This window comes from Scyliorhinus canicula, chromosome 6 (assembly GCF_902713615.1).
Source record: "Scyliorhinus canicula chromosome 6, sScyCan1.1, whole genome shotgun sequence".
NCBI classification, from domain to species: Eukaryota; Metazoa; Chordata; class Chondrichthyes; order Carcharhiniformes; family Scyliorhinidae; genus Scyliorhinus; species Scyliorhinus canicula.
In genome coordinates, this window is record NC_052151.1 from 66,991,603 (window position 1) to 66,997,602 (window position 6,000).

At 40.9% G+C, this 6,000-nt stretch overlaps 1 protein-coding gene across 5 annotated transcripts in view; it reads right to left on the minus strand.

Annotated features, from left to right (window-relative positions):
• Window positions 1-5,736, minus strand: part of LOC119967207 (bcl-2-associated transcription factor 1-like) — a 56,699-nt gene extending 50,963 nt beyond the window's left edge. For 3 of the 5 annotated variants that reach the window (XM_038799428.1, XM_038799427.1, XM_038799424.1), the window contains exon 1: window positions 5,628-5,736. The gene's annotated coding sequence lies outside the window, so the exon portion shown is untranslated. Of the gene's footprint in view, window positions 1-2,462; window positions 2,484-5,627 lie in introns of those variants that run through there. The other 2 variants (XM_038799425.1, XM_038799426.1) reach the window with 2 other exon arrangements.
• Between the last annotated feature and the right edge of the window lie 264 nt (window positions 5,737-6,000).

Consider the following 6,000-nt stretch of genomic DNA (forward strand, 5'->3'; position numbering starts at 1 on the left):
AGCACTGAGGCAAAAGAACTTGGAGGGCGTCATTAGATTCCGTTTAGGAACGGAAAGTCAGCTTAAATAGTATCCTTTTTGCTTGCGAACAATTGTTTCCATTTACTAAGATGGAGCACAAAGCACTGTGACCATCAAGTCATGCAACAACACTGGAGGCAAAACAATATTTCCCTGTGGTTTTTCAATTTTTACTGGACTTGAACCACTTATTTGATGAGCACTACTGATTTAAAATGAAAACATCATATTGTAAGCAATGTTCATTAAAGTCTTTTCAACAGAAACTGAAGGGAAACACTACGATATGTAGATTCCATTAAATAACGGTTCAGAAAACAACCAGTTTTGAAAGGAACACAGAAGTTAACATCTATGATTTGATGTAAATCCATAAGCGGCTTCATTATCACTTCAATTTGTTAAGCATGCAGGGTGGGTGAATCTAATAACCCCCACAATCAATTTATCCTCATACCTGATTTTTTTGCCACCATAATTATTCCCCACTAAAGGGGCAAAGAAAGTGACGCTTTCAGGTAAAATCAGCAAATACCTGAGAGCACTGCACCACCTTGGGATACCACAGGGAAGAATCTATAACAATGACCAGATTCATTTTCTGGAAGGAGCATGATGTCAAATGAGAATACTTATCAAGCTTGGTTAAAACAAGGTGAAAAAATGTCAATTGATTAATGAGAAGAAATGGACTTGGTAGCATTATAACAAACCATCCCTTAGCAAAAAAAAAGGATCAATAGCTGCTGAATCATTACAGTCTACCACAGGAATAACTACAGACCACACTGTAGGATTTCAAAACTTGATCACAAGTATCTGCCAACTAAGGCAGCATACAGACTATAAAAAAAAGAGGGTTTGCAATTGTTACACTTGGATCTGCTCAGGTGATTTTCCATTATAAATCAATGTTCACAGTACTAAGTGAAAACTACCACTCCTGGTACAATGCAGTTCCATTAAATCGGACAACGGACAAGTTGAATTTACAACTGGAAAACAGTATTTGTGACCATTCCAAACACTTCAAAAAATATTCCAGCATTATCTTGGAGAAATTCCAATTAGAGGTTTAATCAGGTCTTTCAAAATTTACATAAAAAGAAAAAATGGTGCTTTTTTATGTTATGTTAAAATCATTCCACAATTAATGCCGGGGCGGGGATTAGAGGCTTGAAGATCGTTTGGGTAATAAGTAGTACGTCTAAATAAGGAATCTGGATCGGTGCAGGCTTGGTGGGCCGAAAGGCCTGTTCCTATGCTATAATGTTCTTTGCATACTTGATGAGAAATACATTGGCTAAATAATAAAAAAACCTACAAATTGAACTCACTCTCTCCCCAAGTATTTCATATCCTAATGCATTTCTTATAGAAATTATCCATTATCCATTGAAATTGGGCACATTCACAAGATGGAAGGTGATTTTCTGCATGGCGAGATAGCTGGAGCCAAAAGACCTGTAGGATGCCCAAAGCTCTTCTGCAAGGATGCTTGCTTGTGTGACATGAAGCCTTAGATATACATATTTCACACCTGGGAATGGCAACATCACCTGCAGGCCAGTGTGCACTACCACAGTGATCAGTGGCTACAGCAGTTTACCAATAGGTGCCAAAACTGAAAATAACAATCCACAAAAAACTTGAAAACCACTTAATTTGTGGTAGACTTTGCCTCTCACAGATTGGTCTCTTCAGCCATCACTGAAAGTGCACTATACAAAGCTACCCCATACCCAATGGGTTTGGCTTGCTGCATTGTCCATCAGTTTACAGATGCAAGGATGTGGGTGACGTGTTTTGGGAAGAACTAACTATACAAACAGTGCATTTATAAGATTAAGATTTTAAACTAAATATGAAAAATAAGTGACAGGTTTTTTTTTAAATGTTATAATTTTTTCCCAATTAAGGGGCAATTTAGCATGGCCAATCCATCTACACTGCACATCTTGGGTTGTGGGGGCGAAACCCATCCAATCACAGGAAGAATGTGCGAACTCTACTAAGTGACCCAGAGCCGGCATCGAACCTGGGACCTCGGTGCCGTGAAGCAGCAGTGCTATCCGCTGCGCCACCGTGCTGCCGACGTGATAGGATTATGAAGTGAAGGTACAATTGATTGCCAAAATTGGCATAGATTGTATATATTTTTTAAACATCATCTTCACACCCATGCAGTTTTTCTTTACCCTATGGGGAAGTAGTGGGGTAAGTGGTGGCAGGATTCCGGAGTTATCCAACTGTTGAATTGTGATATGAATGCTTCTGTGGCCAACGTGACTCCCTCCTGACATTGGACTCAAACTCAAAACATCTGGGCCAGCGGTAGGGCCTCCTATACTGTATATTTCCTGAATGGATTACTCTTTAAAATGTAATTTGATATATTGAAATACAGCAACTGGAGCACAAAAGTAGACAGATCAACCAACCATGCTAACATGCTCCTCTAAAGGATGTAACCTCAATTCCTGTTCAATGAGGCGTTAAATGGAAGGTACGTATATAACTATCACATTTTTATCTTCTTCACATGAATTCAATATGTATCATTTCGATATCCATTTTTTAAAAAAGATTTCCCAATTTTATATTTTCCTCTTCGGCAGTCCCTCCTAATCAGGAATGTCTTGCTTCCATGCCAGTTCAATGGGTTCATTATCTATTGCTGCCTTCAGAACCGAATCCCAAGATATAGAAAATGACCCACATTTTCCAGGATTTTGCCGTTCATCTTGGCTCGGTGGAGGTGTTATGCTGTGGGAGGTGATGAGAAGAGGACCCCTGTTTTCCCAGTGTATAATGAAAGGGTGTTTGATCAAAGAGAAAATCCTGGAAAATCTCAGCAGGTCTGGCAGCATCTGTAGGGAGAGAAAAGAGCTAATGTTTTGAGTCCAGTTGAGCCTTTGTCAAAGCTAAAAGACAGGAGGTGGGAAATGTTTATACTGTGGAGTGAGAATGAAAGAGGTCATAGCCACAGAAACCCAGGGAAACCGGTGCTAATAGCCACAGAAACCAAGGGGAAAAAGTGCTAATGGCAGTCCCCAAAGAGAACAAAAGGTTAGACTCGAAACGTTAGCTCTTTTCCCTCCCTAGTGATGCTGCCAGACCTGCTGAGATTTTCCAGCATTTCCTCTTTAGTTTCAGATTCCAACATCTGCAGTAATTTGCTTTTATCCAGTGTTTAATCAAAACCTGGAGCTCAATTTCTGAGTGAGCACACACAGAAGCTCAATGACGGAGGCTGGGATCATTGTGAATTGATCTTGGTGGGTAAAACCTACTCAGGCAACTCTGGAAAAAGCTCTTCAGCCACCAGGAGAATGGCCGAGGAGGATGATGCTCGCAACCATCTTTCTTATGGCAAGGAGCAGGGAGACACCTCTGTGGTTACTGTTATCGGTCTTTTGCCCTTCTTCAATATGGTCCCGATCATAAGGCCCAGAGAACCCAGACATATGCTCTTCTTCCCAAATGATGGATCGGAGGTTGAATAGCCGTGCCAGGAGTATATTTCTGCCATGTTTCAGAATTTCAGCAGGGATTGGTTTCATTGGCTTTTTTCAGCTTTCAAATGTCCTTTTCAACTTTGCTCCAGACTGGGGTAGTGCTAAGACCAACCAGAATATTCTATTAAACACTTTCACAAACTAAGGAGATTTTGGGGTTTAGTGGGCAAAATCAATTCGTGACCACCTCTAATATGCATGTGACTGCCTTGTGTAGTGAAAACAGAATTAGGCTGGGCAATGATCCACAATTAAACAGCCTGTTCTTCTTACTGACAATGTTCACACCTAAATAACAGCCATAGAGAAAGTGTCAAAGGGAGAGTTACATTCATGGAATCACATCCTAGTAGTATTGTCCAATAGAAATTAATGGCCATCTACAAGTCAAACTGCCACTGCACAATTTTATTGACATGCACATTTTAGTAGAAACCACCTTATACACATTACCTGTAATTGTACTTCACATTTATATTTCTTAACATCTATCACCATTCATTGCAAAACTGTCTTTATCTTTCACTAAAGTTTGGGATTCTGACATGGTATTTATTACTATTATTTAAGTAATTCTACAAGTGTTACCCTGTACATTATGGGTTTATACATTATATCTGTTTAAAATAAAATTTAAAAAATAAAAACATTCATACACTTTCATGCAGCTTCTACATTTTTGTCCAAAAGTTGTGAACAAGACTTTATCAGGAAGATTGCTGAGAATGTTGACTCACGGTGACACACGTCAGTCCTGCTGCTGTTCTCCGTCTAGTATGTAATTCAATGCTGCTGTCTCCTGATCATGACATGCCCAGATCAGTTATTTATTGGTTGATCTTACTTTCTTCTGCTGGCCTGCAGCAGTTGTTCCTATTGGTCTAACCAATAATGATGACAGTTTCCTCTCCATGGAATGTTGCTCATGTTTCCATGGTGCTCATGACCAGTATTTTCACAGACATCAGGCATCATTCCAGCAGATAACCAATTTTCAGTAAGCAAAGGACTGCATACAACATTCAAGAAAATTCTCATACAACTGCTTTTCAGCCTACTATTTTTACAGCCTACTATTTTTACCAACAAACACACAAAAGATGAACTAGTCACTAATTTATTGGACAAAATTGGCCAGAGTAAGATTCAATGCATTAAGATTGTAAAAGAGTGACAGAAAATTGATTTAAAAGTGATATAGTAAGTACACGGTTATACAGCTGTGTAGATGGAGGCAATGTGTGTCACAATTTACTTTTTTTTTAAATAAAGATACCCAAGGCAGGGAAAATTATATACTTTTAATACAATCACTCCCTTCCCATTTGTTACACAAATTTATTTTCAAGATATGAGCTTTCACTTGTAGGTGGGACTTCTGGCTTATCAACGTCTCTGTCACCAACCAGCTCACGACTGCCAATTCATTAGAGAAAAGGCATGAGCCAGTCTATGAATTATACATGTAGATTTTTAAAATCATATTTACAGTCAATAGAGCGCTAAAGAAGACATGCAGTCTCAGTGAACTCATATCTGGCAATCAGAGCTGACGAATAAAACGCAATCGATTTACTTGAAAAATATCATTTGGGAGATTTTATATATTGGTAGTGTAAGTGAGCATTTCAACTTTGGTCTGTTGAACAACGTCGCGGAAGGCTACAATAGAACAGGGGGTGATTTACGATCAGCACCTAAACTGACACCAAACCCAAGCCTGGGCCATCGCAGCTGAAATTAAAATGGAAATTAGTCGACGCTACGACAGACAAGATAAAATGTTCATGTGTATTTGGGAGAGGAGGAAGCAAATGTCTTCCCACAAGAATCTTATTGAGGGCTCAAGGCGTTTTCCCCACCCGGACGTGCGGCACGGGCACAGACCCTGGTTATTTTATTGAAGAAGCTGAAGCTCAGGCTCCAGCTGGGAGGGAAAAGCCATTTTGAACCTTCTGCAGCGCACGGCTCTGCTCCCGGACCGGGGGGGACAGGGGAGCGGCCTCTTCCCCACAACCCGCCCCCATTCACCGGCTCGTACCGCCCCACATCCCCCAGCCCCCTGAGATCCAATTTTACCCTTCTCACCTGGACTCGCAAACCTGCCGACATCTATCAGGCGCCACCCGACTCCATCTTGTTTCCTGAGCAAACGGGGTCAAAGAGCAGCGCTTCTCCTTCTCCAGCCCACTGCGCGTTGCCACAGGGGGCGGTGTTGTGCAGAACATTTTATAATCAGATTCTCATTCCTACCGCACGTGGCGCTATCGCGGGCGTTCACAGGCCGCTCCCTGCTCCTGCCATTAGAGGGCGATGTCCCCGGCGTTCACAAAGCACCCCCTGCTCCTGCCATTAGTGGCGCTGTCCCGCTAAATTAAAAACATTGAGGCATTGAGTGATGTTTTTCTTGCTTTAAATGTAGTCTTTTTTGAAAACATTTTTCCAATTTAGGGATAATTTT